Raw genomic sequence first — 18,625 nt, 5'->3', positions numbered from 1 at the left:
TGCTTAGCAGCTGTAACCCTTAATCACTATGCCCCAGGGTTTCCAAAGGGGAGTAGAGAGAGTTTATGCATCTTGATGGGGTCAAAGGATTGTTAGAATTGAGGTACTACAGGGATTAAGCTGCAAAGAAAGGAGACACTACTGGAGAGTAAAACAAAAACAAAAGATCCATTGTCATCAAGTCAATTCCAACTCAGAGTGACCCTGTAGGACAGAGTAGAACTTCCCCATAGGGTTTCCAAGGAGCAGCTGGTGGATTCGAATTGCCAACCTTTTGGTTAGCAGACAAACGCTTAACCATTCTCCCACCAGGGCTCCACTGGAGAGTAGGATCATTAAAATTGAGATTATGGAGATATTGTCATTTCGATAATAACTAGGAGTAGGATATTACCATGTCTTAAGTGACTGAGAGAGTGAAAGACACCCACTGGAAGACAGAAAGTCAAGAACTGCCAGGCAAGTGTACTGGAAAAATCAGAGTTGTTATAATCAGAGTAGTATTAGAAGGTCAGTGATGCAGGAACTAAAGTCTTTAGGGAATGAAGGGAGTAAGCCATAGAGGTAGAGGACTAAACAAAGAATTATATAATCGATAGACAAAACATTAAAAGCTAGGTACTTTGGAATAGGAGTAAATTGGTTATGGTTTAGATCTAGAAACAGAACACAAAGCAAGCAGTGGTAAAACATACCTTTTAATGTGTTATCCATTTAAGTTTAATCAACAGAAGACCCCAGAAGATTAGGTAGCTCAATTTTCACTCCTTCACACAACACATTTATTGGGTGAGGCTGCCATATGGCAGACATGTGCTAACATGAGGGACAGAATGGAGGACAGTCTCTGCCTTCTTGAGGATTTCTGAGGAACACACTGATATATTATTGTTGTTGTTAGCTGCCATCAAGTTGGCCTGGAGTCATGGTGATCCCATGCACAAGAGAACAAAATGCTTCCTGGCCCTGCACCATCCCCATGATCTGTTGCAGCTTAGACCGTTGTGATTCATAGGGCTTTCATTGGCTTTTATCTGGAAGTATATTCCTGGGCCTTTTTTCTTAGTTCGTCTTAGTTTGGAAGCTCCACATCATAGTAACACACAACCCTCACTGACAGACAAGTGGAGGCTACTCATGCGGTACACCGATAGAGAATTGAACATGAGTCTCTGGCATGGAAGGGAGAATTCTATTGTTGAACCACCAGTGGCCTCAGATGGATATTTAAAAAAGAAAAAAAAACCCAAACCCGTTGCCATCAAATCAATTCCGACTCATAGCAATGCAGTCTGATATCCCTAATATCAGACTGATACATAGACAGGTTAAATGATAGTTATGTTTCTTTTCTATAATTAAAAGGAGAGTATTTGTTCCCACTTATAAGATGCTTTTATAAATTATCATTTCATATTTTAATATGTATTTTTGAGCCTAGTTATCTCTGGATGAAGAACTGAAAAGTTCCACATTTAGAGGCAGGCATTTTCAATTTACCAATCACACTTCAATTTTATCCTTAAGGCCATGCTGTGAAACTATTCTAAAGTTGACAGAGCAGATCACCTTAGGGTTCCAAGAAAAAGATGAAGAATTAGAATTTGTGATTATGGTGTATTGAAAATGGTTTAATAGATAATACAAAATGATACCATTATGGTTCAAAGAATTTTAACATTTAGTTTTATGTCTGTATATTCAAAATTAATGCATCAGAGTTTATACACAATTTTGCAGAAATATCAACATGTTATTTTTAAATATACAAACTCTATGGTTTGGGGGGAAGAAAGGTAACCCAAGGTATCTGAGTGCACTTTATCATTTTAAGGAATTAAAAAAGAAGCATAATTGAAATGTTTCTAGTTTGTATTAAAGGGCAGAAAACAGATTCCTTCAGGAGTATTCCTGTGATTTTGAAACTTTCTTAAAATCAGGATATTATGCCTCATTGGCAGTAGTCTTCATATAAGGAAGTCTCAGAAATAAACTCAATATTAATAAATTAATGCCCAAACAACTATCTGAATATTTATAATGCAACAGGTTTAACTGGACCTTTTAAACACAATAAAATATAATTGTGTGAAAAAAATGTGCTGTTATTGTTGTTGTTTTGTGTTGTTATTGTTGTTTTCCTGAAACTTAAAGGACAAATGTTAGGACAGAGTATCTTATGGCTATTTCATCACAGATTTATACAAATTAATGGAAAAAAAAAAAAAGGAAGTTCACTTTATTTAGCTTCTTCTGTCTACAGGAATTTTTCAAATTAGATTAAGCCATGCAATATACAAATCACAAAGTATGTATTCTTTCAAGTCAATTGAACTAACAAGAGTTTGACTTGAAAAACTCTTTGGATGTCATGTCACCACGAGAATAGTAAAATCATCTTGTAGTTTTTTAATCATAAAGCATTTAAAACATATTTGCTTTTAAGAAGGATGAATTGTAGTAAAGAGTACTCTTTATTTTATTGAGCTACAGCCCTTGTTCCAACAGTGCCACTGCTCTCTACACTTACCTCAGGGCAGATAGCAAAACAAATTTTTTCAAGTTTCTGAACCGACACCATTTTATATTCATGTTTTAAAAAATTACGTTGTGTCCTAACCGAACACAGAAAAATTTTTTATGACCTTATTTACCTCTGGACTGGGAATAAACCAAACCAAACCAAACCAAACCCACTGCCATGGAGTTGGTTCCGACTTATAGCAACCCTACAGGGCAGAGTAGAACTGCCTCCACGGGGATTCCAAGGAGCGGCTGGGCATTTGAACTGCCAACCTTTTGGTTAGCAGCCGAGCTCTTAACCACTGAGACACCAGGCTTTCTCCCTGTATAATCCATGAAATAAGTATCTCAATGCTTCACCCCACCACTCAAACCACAATTCATTGCCACCCCCATACATCTTTCTTCACTGCTAGCACAATACCTGACATATTTCAGAGAAAATACAGGAAATTCATTTCTTTTTAAAGTCTGTTTGAGTTTCAGATCTTCCATCAATCAGCTCAATTATGTCTAAAACAGAATTTCTTTCCATTCTATTTGAATGACAGAAGCAAACTTTCTGCAATGCAAATCTAATCATCTGTGCTAAATGCCATGATTTTTGTCTATTTTGCCACTCTGTCTTCAACCTATCCTTTCTAATTATTCTTTCTCCTCACCATTTAACCATGATGGAATCCCTTTATTTTAACAAATATTTGCACACACTCTTATGATCTCTCCAGTAGCTGCCTTATTTCCCACTTTTTCTCTACAGTTAGACTTCATTGGTCATGTTTATTTGACATTCCGTTTCATACCTAACATTCACTTCTCACTATCTTCCATCTGGCTTCTATTCTTGCCATGCCAGTGAGTCAATCCACCAACAAACTGCTCTGACAAGCTGGTAAACTAGCATGTGATGTTGACTCCCTTCCATAAAACCAATTAGGTGAAAATACAAAAATAAGATGGAGACGTATGGCTCATGAAGATGAAAACTGGCACTAAAACCCAGAGAACCCTTGAGAGAATGAAGGCATTGTGACCTATTGGGAACTTCCGGTGGTATTATCCAGGGGGATGCAATCTAAGGAAAGACAGATAGAGAGCTTCAGAATTTTTTTCTCACTCAACTCACATTGCTCTGAAAAAATGTCTGCTCCATCAGTACTGAATCAAAGAAAAATGGCAACATAGCCATCAGCGACCCAACTGTGCAGATACACATTATGGCTGCAACTGAACCCAGCTGAGATGAACAGAAGTAAATAGCATGTACAGAAAGACAGGTTACCACATTCCTCTGCCCTTTGAATGCCCTCCCAGGCACCAGAGGATTTGAGCATGAAATTAAAGCTCATAGAAATGAACATGGGTTATTGTCTTAGTTATCTACTGCTGCTATAACAAAAATACCACAAGTGAGTGGCTTTAACAAACAGAAATTTATTTTCTCACTGTTTAGGAGGCTAGAAGTCCAAATTCAGGGCAACAGCTCTAGGGGAAGGCTTTCTTTCTCTGTTGCCTCTGGGAGAAGGTCCTTGTTGTTTGGTTCCTTAGAGATCTTCACATGGTTTGGCATGTATCTCCCCTCATCTCTGCTTGTTCACTTGCTTGTTTAATCTCTTTTATATCTCAAAAGAGGTCGACTTAAGGCACACCCTGTATTAGTACTTTCTCATTAACATAACAGAAAAAAGAAAACTACTCCCAAATGGGGTTATAAACACAGGTATGTTATTGTTGTTGTTGGGGCCATTGAATTGGTTCTGACTCACAATGATCCTATGTACAACATAACAAAATGCTGCCCAGTCCTGTACCATTCTCAAAGCCGTTGCTATGTTTGAGACCCTTGTTGCAGCCGCTGTGTCAATCCATCTTGTTGAGGGTCTTCCTCTTTTCGTTGACCCTCTGCTTTACCAAGCAGAAGGTCCTTCTCTACAGACTGGTCCCTCCTGATAACACGTCAAAAGTAAGTGAGATGAAGTCTCTCCAGCCTCGCTTCTAAGAAGCATTCTGGCTGTACTTCTTCCAAGAAAAATTTTTTCGTTCTCCTGGCAGTCCATGGTACATTCAATATTCTTTGCTAACACCATAATTTAAATGTGTCAATTCTTTGGGTTTCCTTATTCATTGTCCAGCTTGCATGCATATAAGCAATTGAAAATACCACGGCTTAGGTCACCTTAGTCTTCAAAGTAACATCTTTGCTTGTTTACACTTCAAAAGATAGGTGTATGGGTTAGGATTTAAAACACATTTTGGGGGGAAACAATTCAATCCATAACAAGTATGTAGGTAAAGAAAAGATCTGTGAAGAGTAGGATTGTCTACTGGAAGAGCAAAAAATAGAATGATCAAAAACCTACTGTATCAAAAGTGATTCTCCAAATCAGGGCATATTCTATCTCCATACTTGTCAGGCCCTCCTCCAACTACATTATCTCCGGCAAGACAGATGATAATACTGAAGAAATATGAGCTCTTAGATAAATTGAACACATGTAAAATGTGCACAATCTCTTATAGAAGAATGAATGATCACTGTCGAAGGAATTATACTAGACAAAACCAAGGCAGTGCAACCACCACCAAAATATAGACGTTAATTAACTTCAAGACACAAGAAGGGAGTTAGAAAATATGGCAAATATAAAATAGGAAAAGAAAGAAAACGGAAATCAAGAAAAGGCAAGTAGAAATGCTGAGTATAAAATATAAAGTAGTTGATGTAAACAATCCAGACAATGGATTGCATAATAGAACAAATACAAGCAAATAACAATTAGTATTTAGAAAATACAAAATAAAGAGAACTGTCCCATAGGGTTTTCAAAGCTGTAAATATTTACAGTAGACTGCCACATCTTTCTCCCAAGGAGTGGCTACTGGGTTCAAACTGCTGATCTTTCAGTTAGTAGCCAAGCTAACTGAGCCAAGCACACCACCACCAGGGTTCCTTGACTTAAAAGGAACAGGTCAGAATTAGGGTATTGAACATGTATTCAAAGACCTGATTAAAACAGTAGAATGTGGCATTTTAAATGGAAGAGTTGATAAACAGGGAGAAGGTGGCTGAATCAATGAATCAAAGCTCCAAGATGGGTTAAAGTATTGTTGCAGTAGGAGTCCTATAGGAGCTGGAAAGGTAGAAGTTTATTCAGAGTTGGGAATCTTGATTTTACACGGGATAGAGTTATTGGTAACAACAAGCTTTAAGATATGACATGGAAGCGGTGCTAAAAGTTATGCAGACAAATATCAGCAGAAAGGTTAGCAGCTCAAACCCACTCAGAAGGGCCTGAAAAGACAGGTCTAGCGATCTTCTTCCAAAAGGGCACTGCCTTGAAACCCTAAGGAGTAGTTCTACTCTGCACGTATGGTGTCACTATGAGTCAGAATCAACTGTACTGGAACTAACAATTGTTTTGACGTCTGTTGTCCATACTTGAAATTGGGAATGTGTTTTAGTCATCTGTATAATTTCTGTACATATGTATGGGCTTAGTACATGTTTGTACAGTTGAACAATGCCTACTTACATTTTATTATGGATGTTATATTAAGAGAAATTAAGGATTTAAAGCTAAACTTCCAGTGTTATAATTCAGTGATACTCATTTTAACCCAAAGTATAATTTTGAAATTTAAACTGTGTATGTAATTGTTAGATTTATTTATGCTTACACATTAGAATCTCTGGTAAGAAATATTAACATACGAAGAAAAATCTACCTCAAAAGAATCAATTGATGGCTGATTTAGCCTTTTAAGGCGTTGCCCTCTGCCCCAAATCTGCCAATGGCATTTCGTTTGATTTCTATATATGCCAATGTTAGGAATTGAATTTTGTCACCCCAAAATTTATAAATCCTAACCCATTTGGGAATATTGTTTTCTTTGTTATGCTAATGATACCATATCAGTGTAACTTGTGTTTGAAACCAATCACTTTTGAGATTAAAAAAAAGCAGATTAGGCACAGAAACAAGGAAGCACAAATAGTGAAAAATTGAAGCCACTTGGAGATTACAGAAGAACCAAGGAAGAGAAACTGAGTCAAAGATTTTTCCCCAGAGACGAGAGAGAGAAAGGCCTCCCCTAGAGCTGGTGTCCTGAATTTGGACTTCTAGCCTCCAAAACTGTGAGAAAATAAATTTGTGTTTGAAAAAGCCACCCACTTGTGGTATTTCTGTTACAGCAGCACTACATAACTAAGACAATCAATTACTATGCAGTTTATTACTAATATTGGCAGGCATGATTAGAAATCTAAATAATGAACTTAGTGCAAAGAGAAGTAAATACATTTAATCTACTTCTAGAAAAGGTGTTGCAGTGGTAGACAACAGCACTAGAGAGAGGAAAAGAGATAAATAGTATTTTTTAAATGTATTATAATGTTAAATAATATATAGGACATTGGTATCAGTACTTCTACTGTTGTTGTCTTTGTTGTGGTAAATATGCAACAAAACATTTGGCATTTCAATAATCTTCACATGTACAGCTCAGTGACATTATGTTTTTCATGTTATTTAACCATCACCCTTATCCATTCCCATATTATACCATCGTCCCTAACAGTATTTTAAAAAATGTGTAATATGGGTAGAATAAATAAGAATTAAAAAAAAAAAAATCTTGCAAAACTATATTACAATGTCACAGTGAGGATACTGAAATTAATACAGTCAAGATACAAAACGGTTCCATATGTATCCCTCATGTTGCCCTTTTATAGCCATACCCCCCCCCACCCAATCCCCTCTTTAGCCCCTGGCAATTTTGTGATTTCAATAATTTTATATAAATGGACTCACAGTATATAATCATTCGGGATTATCTTTTTTCACTCAGCATAATTCTCTGGAGGTTTATCCAGGTTGTTTAGTGTATCAATAGTTCATGTCTCTCTATTGCTTAGTAGTATGCATGGTTAAGGATGACCCACTGCATGTATAGCCATTTACCCACTGAAAGCTATCTGAGTGGTTTTCAGTTTTTGACTACAGAGAATAAAGCTGTTATAAACATTTGTGTACAGGTTTTTGAGTGAACAAATCTTCATTTCTCTGGAATAAATGCCCAGGAGTAATACTGCTGCATCCTGTGGTTATATATATATATATATATATATATATATATATATATATATATATATATATATATATATATATATTTAGCTTTTTAAGAAACTGTCAAACTATTTTCCAGAATGGCTATATTTTTTTCTTTTTTTAAAATAATTTTTATTGTGCTTTAAGTGAAAGTTTGCAAATCAAGTCAGTCTCTCACACAAAAACCCATACACACCTTGCTACACACTCCCAATTACTCTCCCCCTAATGAGACAGCCTGCTCTCTCCCTCAACTCTCTCTTTTCGTGTCCTTTTCATCAGCTTCTAATCCCCTCTACCCTCTCATCTCCCCTCCAGGCAGGAGATGCCCACATAGTCTCAAGTGTCCACCTGATCCAAGAGGCTCACTCCTCACCAGCATCCCTCTCCAACCCATTGTCCAGTCCAATCCCTGTCTGAAGAGTTGGCTTCGGGAATGGTTCCTGTCCTGGGCCAACAGAAGGTCTGGGGGCCATGACCACTGGGGTCTTTCTAGTCTCAGTCAGACCATTAAGTCTGGTCTTATGAGACTTTGGGTCTGAAAAGAGTGGCTATACTTTTTATACTCCCACTAGTAATGTGTGAGTGGTTCAGCTTCTCCACATCCTCACCAGCATTTGGTGTGATCACTTTTTTTTTTTTTAATTTTAGTCACTGGAATAGGTATGTAGTGATACACATTCCAGTTTTAATTTGTATTTCCTTAATGGCTAATGATGTTGAACATCTTTTCATATGTTTATTTGCCAACTATATATCCTCTCTGTTGAACTGTCTATTCATGTCGTTTACCCATTATATAGTTGGTTTGTTTGTTTTTTACTATTGAGTTTCGAGAGTTCTCTATAAATTCAGGAAACCTTGGTGGTGTGTTAAGTGCTACAGCTGCAAACCAAAGGGTTGGCAGTTCGAATCTGCCGGGCGCTCCTTGGAAACTCTACGGGGCAGTTCTACTCTGTCCTATAGGGTCACTATGAGTCGGAATCAACTCGATGGCACTGGTTTTATAAATTCAAGATACTATTCATTTGTTGGCTATATGGTTTTCAAATATTTTCTCCCACTGTTTTTATCTTCTTAACAGGGTCTTTCACAGTGAAAATGATTTTTAATTTTGATGAAGTCCAGTTTATCAAATTTTCTGTTTATGGATGAAGCTTCTGATGTCAAATCTAAGAATACTTTCTCTAGCCCTAAAACCCAACCAAACCCATTGCCTTTGAGTTGACAGCGACCTGACAGGACAGAGTAGAATTGTCCCCTAGGGTTTCCAAAGAGTGGTAAAAAAAATTCTATGTTTTAAGTCTATGATCCATTTTGAGTTTGACCGCATGGAACTCAGATTGAAATTCTGTTTTTTTTTTTTTTTTTGCCTATGGATGTCCATTAGCTCCAGCACCATTTGTTGAAAAGGCTATCTTTCCTCTATTTCCTCTCTTTTTAGAGCAGTACCTTTAGCCATTCTACAGGATAGGTCTACTGACAACAAACTCTCTTATAGTTTCCCTTCATCTGACAGTATATTTATTTCCTTTTCATTTCTGAAGGATGTTTTTACTGGCTATGAGTTGAAAGTACTTTTCTTTCAGCACCTGAAAAATGCTGGGCCACTTCTTTCTGGCCTCCATGGTTCCTGATGAGAAATCTACTTCATCTGAATGTTTTCCTTCTATAGGTAAGATGCCAATGTTCTGGGTTTTTTTTCTCTGTCTTTAGTTTTGAGAAGTTTAATTATAACTTGTCTTGGTGTGGATTACTTTGATTTTATCTTGCTTAAAGTTTACTTTGATTCTTAAATCTGTAGGTTCATGTCTACTGTCAGATCTGGAATGTTTTAGCCATTATATCTCTGAATACTTTTTCAAGTACCTTTTCAGCCTGCCCTCTTTTCCCTTTCCTTCCATGACTCCAATGACATGAACTTTAGACCTTTTGTTATAGTCCCACAAAACCCTAAAGCCCTTTTTATCCCCTTTAGTGTATTTTCTCTCTCTTTTTTTGTTCAGATTGCATAATTTATTTCTATCTTCCAGTTTACTAATTCTTTCCTCTATACCTTCCATTCTTTTGATGAGCTCATTCACTGAGCTTTCATTTCAGTTAGTGTATTTTCCAGATACAAAATTTGGTTCTTCTTCATATCTTCTATTTCTTCACCAAAATTTTGTATTTCTTTGTTGACGCTTTCTAGTCCTTCATTTGTTTCAAACATATTCACAATTGCTTGTTGAGGCATTTTTATCAGGGCTGCTTTAAACATTTTTTAGGTGATTCTAAAATCCCTGTCATATCAGTGTTATAATCCATTGATTTTCTTTCTTCATTCAGTTTGAAATTGTTCTGTTTCTTGGTATGATAAATGATTTTCTATCAAAACTTGGACATTTTCATATTATGTTATGAGACTCTGGATTAAATCTTTTGTTTCTCTGGTAACATTTGAGCATGAGATGCGGGGAGGGCACCACCTCATTAATGCCAAGTGGAGGTAGAAGTCTAGGTTCTTCATGCAGTCTCTGTTGACACTCTGGAGGGAAAGGGGGTCCCTCTTGTTAATGTTAGCAAGATGAAAAGTCCTTTCTCTCCACATGGTTCCAACTGACACTGTGGCCTCATTACCGTTGGGCAATGTGAAAATCGTAACTTTCTATTAGGCCTCCTTCTAACATCACCCCATCAGGGAAGGGAAGGGAAGGGGAGAGGGAGCTTGTTATTTGCATGTGGTGGTGGAAGTCCAGCCTCCCCAAATGTTCTCCACTGACATGCTGGAAGGTGGGGATGAAAGTCTCATCTCTTTATTTGGCCTTCTCTGATACTACTTTAGCAGTTGTGTTGAGACTGTTCATTTCAGCCTTGTGAGGGTAGAACTCTAGGCTCTCCACTCAGCCTTTGCTGGCATTGGTAGGGTGGGGACATATGTTTATTTATTTATTTTTTAATCTGTGCTGTTTGCATGGAGTAGGGAGATCATTCTCTAAAAGTTTTCTGTTTAAACTCCATCTTTCCTTGTCCTTTTGCTAAAGATAACATGTTTTGTTTGAGCTTTTTTGTCTGTGCCCATTGGAGTTTCGGGGATGCTGGCTCTTCACTCAGTCTGGGCTATTTGAGTCAAAAAGAAAACTCAGGAAACTCGCCAACCTGTCCTTCCTTGGATCCCCAGGTCCAAAGCTGGTCTGTCCTCTTCTCTTCACCTTTCAGCATCTCTTTATGCCTGTTTTATATACAATGTCCAGGGATTTTGGTTTTGCTTAGTGGTAGGAACTGAGAAAACAACACCTTTTTCCCATTATTTTAATACTTTGGGTGTAATGTTATTACTGCAATAAATGCATTTTAATCTGTCTTTGTTTTGCTCTGTGTTAGCAATTCTTATTATTCTATTTCTCCTTGTTAGCAGACTTATAGGAAAATCTTACTTGCTTTGAAATTATTAAAACTTGACCAAAAACAAAAACAAAAAAGGCTTGCTTGACTCATCTCAAGGCAATTATTTGCATATAATGTATTTGGCCATTACACTGATCTGTATTATAGAGAGTTTTTTCAGGCAACTGTATCTGAAATACGCTGGAAACATTAAAATTTTGCTGAAGTTATTGGGTAAAATAAAGGTTAATTGCTCATACCATAAAATCTTTCCTTTTGACAGAGGTGTAAAAACCTAAAAATAATAAAGCAAGCTCTCTTCTATGATGTAAGGCATAATGATTTCCGTATTTGAAATCATGTAACAAATTCTTCTTGGTAGCCCTCAGTGGAGGATCCTGAAATGTTTTCAGGAAGGGCTTTATATGATTTTGAGGAAAACATATTTGACAAAGTTAAGCCAGTCGGCCTAGATAAAATCATCTCAAGCCTAATATAAACAATGGTGTCAGTTCCAAAAAAATCACTCACACACACAGAACTGTTCACACTCTCTCCTAGTTGGAAATATGTGGTTCAATGTGGTCACTTAAACTGTTTTTTTCAGATTTAATAACCTTATAACTTGATAAATTAAACTGTAGTTTGGTTATGTAACTTTCATATTGATTGTTATTTGCCTTTGAGTTGATTTCAACTGATGGCAACCCTATGTGTGCAGAGTAGAACTGCTCTATAAGATTTTCAAGGCTGGCGCCTTCTGGAACCAGATCACCAGACCTGACTTCCGAAGTGCCACTGGGTGGGTCTGAACCAAGGACTTTTGGTTAGTAATTCAGCACTTAGCATTTGCATGACCCAGACTCCTATCTTTCCCATTGATGTGTGCCCTGAGTTGACTCCTACTCATAACAACCCTATAGGACATGGAAGAATTGCCTCATATGGTTCCTAGGCTGTAATCTTTGTAGGAGCAGATTGCCAGGTATTCTCTTCTGTGGAGCCAATGGGTGAATTTGAACCGCTGACCTTTTGGTTATCAGCCAAACATCTGACCAGTGCCACCAGGGCTCCTTGTACTATTAAGAGGTTTTACAGCAAAAGAAAAGCATGACTAAATGCATGCTTTAGGAATCACTTTGACAGTTGCATGGAGAATGAATTCAAGACCTAAATTAGAGGTTGGTAGAGTAAACGGAAGCCTGTGACTATATTTCTAGAGAGAGATGATAGCTCATATGAAGGCAGTGTAAACAGAGGCAGGAAAGAGCTGGATTTAAGAAATATTTAGGATAAAAATAAGCAAAAGCTGATATGATTGGATAAAAGAAATTCACTGAAATCTATACAAATCTATATAAAAGTGAGGCTTTTATATCTAGCAATACAAAGAATGGATACTTTGTTTCAGGGTGAGTGCCCTAGAAAACAGAGCCCAAGGCAAAGATTACTTGCTAAGAGTTTATTGGGAGGTGGAATCCTAGGCCAGCAAAACAATAACGAGGGGAATGGAGTTGGGATTGGATGGAAGGCAAATACAAAGTGATGAGTTATTGAGCTGGCCCAGTTCACAACAAAACATTGCTGGTTGCTTTCTTAAGTGCGAAGTGTGGAAACACCACTTCAGAACAATCTGTGGGTGGAGGGAAGGAAGAGATGTTGACCCACTCTTGCCTATCTTCCTTCTCTCCTTGTGCAAATCTTTCCCTATGGAGCATTAATTCTGCCACGCTTCCATAAGTTGTTACCTGGATCCTTCAGTCAGCTGCTGGTGACTTCGAATCCCTGGCCAGGGATGAAGTATTTCTTGTAAGTCCAGAAGTAGTGGGGGGAGTGAAAGTTTCCATGATTCCTGTCAAAGCAGACCTGAGTGCTGGAGCTTCTTGGGCTCCCAACACAGCAGCTTCATGGGCCTCTGAGACAACGCCTAGGCATAGGAACTGTGGTACATTTGGCAGCATTTGCTCTCGTGGGGTGATGGACAAGGCCAGGCTAGCAGTGGTAGCTGAACAAAGAGCAAGAGGCACCTCTTATGCTAACCATGTCTCACACCACAACATGAGAATAGAGAGGAGAAGAAAGTCAAAACCTTCAGTGTGCTGTCTAACTACAATCTCCTAAAAAAGACATAAAAAGCATTACCAAACACCCCACTTCTAAATCTAGATTTTTATTGCTCTGACTTTGAATTTCAGTGGCCATTTAAAAATTATGACCTAAACTGACCATAATTATTTTTCCTTCACTTCTATTCTCTCTCACTTTCTCCCGCTTCCCTCTCTGTTTCTGTTTTCTTTCTCTGTCTTTTCTTCTTCCTTTCTTTATTTCTGGCTTTCATATTTATAATAGAAAACTGGTGAAGTCAAACTAAGGATCACTGTCATACTGAATGTTAGTCAACTAACTGAAAAATACAAATGACAATTACCATATTTATATAATTTTCTTTTCCTTTGATATTTATTTTTATTCTTGGAATTGAAAGGGTTGAAGATATTCCATATAATTTATTCCATTTTGTCTTGGTGTTATACTCCTTAATTATATGGAAAAGATGATTTTCTTTTATTTATTTTAATTCCAGAGAAGAAAGAAAAACATGCAGTTATGAAGGGAAAGAGAGTTGAAAAATACAGGAAAGGAAATACATATATGCACTTTTGTTTGTATAGCTATGTGTGAGGGGGTGGTTTTGTTTTTGTTTTTGTTTACTTTTCATAGCAATTTTGTTGTTCTTAGGTGCTGTTGTGTTGGTTCTGACTCATAGCTTCCCTCTGTACCATAGAAGGAAATACTGCCAGGTCCTGCATCATCCTCACAATTGTTGCTATGTTTGAGCCCATTGTTGCAGCCACTGTGTCAATCCATCTCACTGAGGGCCTTCCTCTTTTTTGCTGATCCTCTGCTCTACTAAGTGTGATGCCCTTCTCTATGGACTGGTCCTTCCTGATAACATGTCAAAACTATGTGAGATGAAGTCTCTCCAACCTCACTTCTAAGGAACAATCTGTCTATACAAGACAAATTTGTTCATTCTTCTGGTTGTCATTGGTATACTGAATATATTTCACATATACCATAATTCAAAGGTTCAATTCTTCTTCTGTCTTCCTTACTCATTGTTCAGCTTTTGCATGCCTATGAAATGACTGAAAATACCACAGCTTGGGTCAGGCACACCTTAGTCCTCAAAGTGGCATCTTCACTTTTTAACACATTAAGGAGGTCTTTCACAGTAGCTCTGCCCAGTGCAATGCATCCTTTGATTTCTTGACTGTTGCCTCCATGGGTGTTGATTGTGGATCCAAGTAAAATGAAACCCTTGACAACTTCAATCTTTTCGCCGTTTATCATAATGTTGTTTATTTGTCCAGTTGTGAGAATTTTTGTTTTCCTTGTTTTGAGGTGTAATCCATACTGAAGGCTGTGGTCTCTGATGTTCATCAGTAAGTGCTTCAAGCTCTCTTTGCTTTCAGCAAGCAAGGCTGTGTCATCTGCATACCACAGACTGCTAATAAGTCTTCCTCCAATCCTGATGTCCCATTCTTGTTCATGTAGTCCAGCTTCTCGGATTATGTGTTCAGCATACCAATTGAATAAGTACGGTAAAAGGATACAACCCTGACACACACCTTTCCTGACATTAAGCCATGATATATCCCTTTGTTCTGCTTGAATGACTGCCTCTTTGTCTATGTACAGGTTGAGTGTTTTAGAATTCTCATTCCTCACCAGTGAGCAAAATATAAACTGTGGAGGAAGAAGTGAACTAGAAGAGATTTAGAAACTGATTAATTTAACATCATGAAGAAGAAAGAATAAAAGCCTCTTAGGAAACAGTATTTTCAATTGATGGGGAGTGAGAAAGCCATAGGGCAAACAAAGTAGAAGTCAGCATTGAACTTGAATACTCACAAGCAGAAACAGAACAGAACTCTCCCTATTATCAATGGAATGTATAGTTTTTTATATACAGAATTTATAGCTTTTTGAAAGACATCTAATTAAGTTATAAAGAGAGGGCATATTTTGTGCATTTATTTAGGATATGGCATCAATTGTCTCAGGGACATATAATATTTTAGTAAGCAAAAGAAAACTATGATTTAAGTAAGCAAATGAACTATTTATCCTTGTTTTGACTATCTGTTCCTATGTTCTGACTTACAAAATTCTTTAAGTTCTGTTTTTATAACTGTCACCATCAATTTTGAACACTGTCTCTTCTACAGTAATATATAATACTGCCTAGCATATAGGGCAGGAGCTTAATGTGTACAACAGTTGTTACCAAGAGCCGGAAAGAAGTAGGCTGATGTCCCAGTTTGCCGAACAGTCCTAGTTTATGTCTTTTGTTCTGTCCTATTAATAGTGCACTTGCTCACTCTCAAAAATGACCTGGTTTCAATGATAAATAAAAGAATCCAAAAAAGGGACAAACGCAGTAGTCAAAATAGACTGGTATTGGTACAATGACAGAAACATAGACCAATGGAACAGAATTGAGAATCCAGAAATAAATACATCCAGTTATGGACAGCTGATGTTCAACAAAGGGTTGGAGTCCATTAAATGCGGAAGAGATAGTCTCTTTAATAAATGGTACTCACAAAACTAGATATTCATTCACAGCAAAATGAAACACGAGCCATACCTCACACCACATGTAAAAACTAACTCAAAATGAATCAAAGACCTAAATGTTAAACATAGAACTATAAGTTCATGGAAGAATACATAGGCACAAAGCTAGGGTCCCTAATTTATGGCATAAATAGACTATCAAGCATAACTAAAAATGCACAAACAGCAGAGGATAAACTAGATAACTGGGACCGCCTAAAAACTGAATACTTATGCTCTTCAAAAGACTTTACCAAAAGAGTAAAAAGAGAACCTACAGACTGGGAAAAAAGTTTTGGCAATGACATAATCTGACAAGCATCTAATCTCTAAAATATATAGAAAACTTCAACACCTCAACAACCAAAAGACAAACAAAACAATAAAAAAATGCACAAAGGACATGAACAGACACTTCACAAAAGAAGACATTCAGGCTAATGATGCAAACATATGAAGATATGTTTGCATCATTAGCCACTACAGAGATAAAAATCAAAACCACAATGAGATATCATCTCACCCCAGCAATAATGGCACTGATCAAAAAAACAGAAAACAACAAATGCTGGTGAGGTTGTGGGGAGATTGGAACTCTTATACACTGCTGGTTGGACTGTAAAACGGGGCAGACACAATGGAAAACAGTATGGTGCTTCCTTAAAAAGTTAGAAGTAGAAATGCCATACAATGCAACAGTCTCATCTCCAGGTATATATCCTAGAGAAATAAGAACTGTGACAGGAATAGACATATGCACACGCATGTTCATTGCACCATTATTCACAATAGCAAGAAGATGGAAACAACCTAAATGTCCATCAATGAATGAATGGATAAGTGAATTGTGGTACATACATACAGTGGAATACCAGTGATAAAGAATAATGATGAATCCATGAAACTTTTTACAACGTGGATGAATCTGGGAGACATTACGCTGAGTGAAATAAGTCAATCACAAAAGAACAAATACTGTATGAGACCACTACTATAAAAAGTCAAGAATAGGTTTACACACAGAAAAAAACATTCTTTGACAGTTACCAGTGATGGGAGAGGGAGGGAGGGAGGGAGAATCTGTAAATAAATAAATCACTGCCATTGAGTTGATTCTGACTCATAGTGACCCTAAAGGATAAAGTAGAACTGCCCCATAGAGCTTCCATGGAGTACCTGGTGGATTCGAACTGCCAAGCTCTTCGTTAGCAGCGGTAGCTCTTAACCACTATGCCAGGGTTTCCAGAATCTGTAAATAGATAGTACCAAAAAAAAAAAACAAAAAAACCCTGTTGCTGTCTAGTCAATTCTGACTCATACTGACCCTATAGGACAGAGTAGAACTGCCCCACAGAGTTTCCAAGGAGCAGCTGGTGAATTTGGACTGTGGACCTTTTGCTTAGCAGCCATAGCACTTAACTACTACACCACCGGGGTTTCCAAAATATGTAGTAGAAACATGTTAATTCTAGGGAAGGAAAAGGCAATACACAACACGGGGGAAGTCAGCACAACATGACCATGGCAAAGGAAGACAATGAGAGGTACACAAGAATAAAGGGCAACTACGGTAAATACTATAACATATATAATCCTGTAACAACAGTAACAAAAACAGTAATTTATGAGTGGATTCCTACGTAGCTACGTGTGCTAAATAGATGTTGGTGGTCATACGGGAGTACATCCACATGCATATACAAGCACGGTGGTGGATATTTCTATATAAATATTTGCATGTATATTCATATATATAATGGAGCACATAGTGGGCACAGTTATGGAAACTTCTTAGATATATCCAAACACCTCATGCCACTGAGTTACTGGACCTAAAGGCTAAGGACCATAGTCCTGGAGGATATCTAGGTCAATTGTCATAACATGTTAATAAAGATGACGTTCTACATCCTAAGCTGGTGAGTAGCATCTGGGATCTTAAAAGCTTGCAAATAGCCATCTAAGATACAACTATTGGTCTCTTCCAGTCTGGAACAAAGGAGGGTGAAACAAACAAATGACTCAAGGAAGCCATTAGTCCAAAGGACTAATGGCCGCATGAAACACAGCCTCCACTAGCCTGAGACCAGAAGAACAAGATGATATCCAGCTACCACTACCAACTGCTCTGACAGGAACACAATAAAAGGTCCCAGTTAAAATGGGTGAAAAATGTACAATAAAATTCAAATTCATAAAAAAGACCAGACTTGCTGGTCTGATAGAGGCTGAAGGAACCCCCAAGACTATTGCCCTAAGACACCTTCAAACTTGGAAATGAAGCCACTTTCAGAGGCCACCTTTTAGCCATATAATAGACGGGCCTATAAAATAAACAATAGCACCTGTGAGTAATGTGCTCCATAGAACAATCAACTACACGAGCGAAAGGGCAACATTTGCCCAAAAGCAAAGATGAGAAGGCAGAAATGGGCATGGAAACAGGATGAATGTAAACTGGATGCATGGAGACAGGGAACCCAAGGTAGTAACGGGAAGAGCGCCGACACATTGCGGGGATTGCAACCAATGTCACGGAATAATTTGTCTGTGAATTATTGAATTGAAAACTAATTTGCTGCGTAGACTTTTACCTAAAGCACAATAAAATGTTACCAAAAAAAAAAAAAAAGTGAGGGCAACAAGATTGCCATCAGGAAGTTAAAGAACAAAAATAAGAGAATGGATAAAATCAGAGAAAGATATGTACATCTTAAAATCCAGAATAAGAAACAATTGAAAGGTAGTAACATATCCGAGTAAATACTATTTCAGTCAGGAAAGTGTTAGTGAATAATAGAGGCCTAGAAAAATAAGTGTCATAGATTCTCCTTGTACAAACATGACCCATTTACAGGGACAACCTGGCCCAGAACATTTCTGTAGCATTTCAGTCCCTACAGGGGTCCTCACCTTATCATGAATATGGATGTATATGACAATCACAACACAATGACATTAATCATTTGGAGTCTACAGCTTTCTTCTCCTGCTCTAATATT

Source organism: Elephas maximus, chromosome 1 (assembly GCF_024166365.1).
Source record: "Elephas maximus indicus isolate mEleMax1 chromosome 1, mEleMax1 primary haplotype, whole genome shotgun sequence".
Lineage (NCBI taxonomy): Eukaryota > Metazoa > Chordata > Mammalia > Proboscidea > Elephantidae > Elephas > Elephas maximus.
This window is presented reverse-complemented; position numbering follows the sequence as displayed.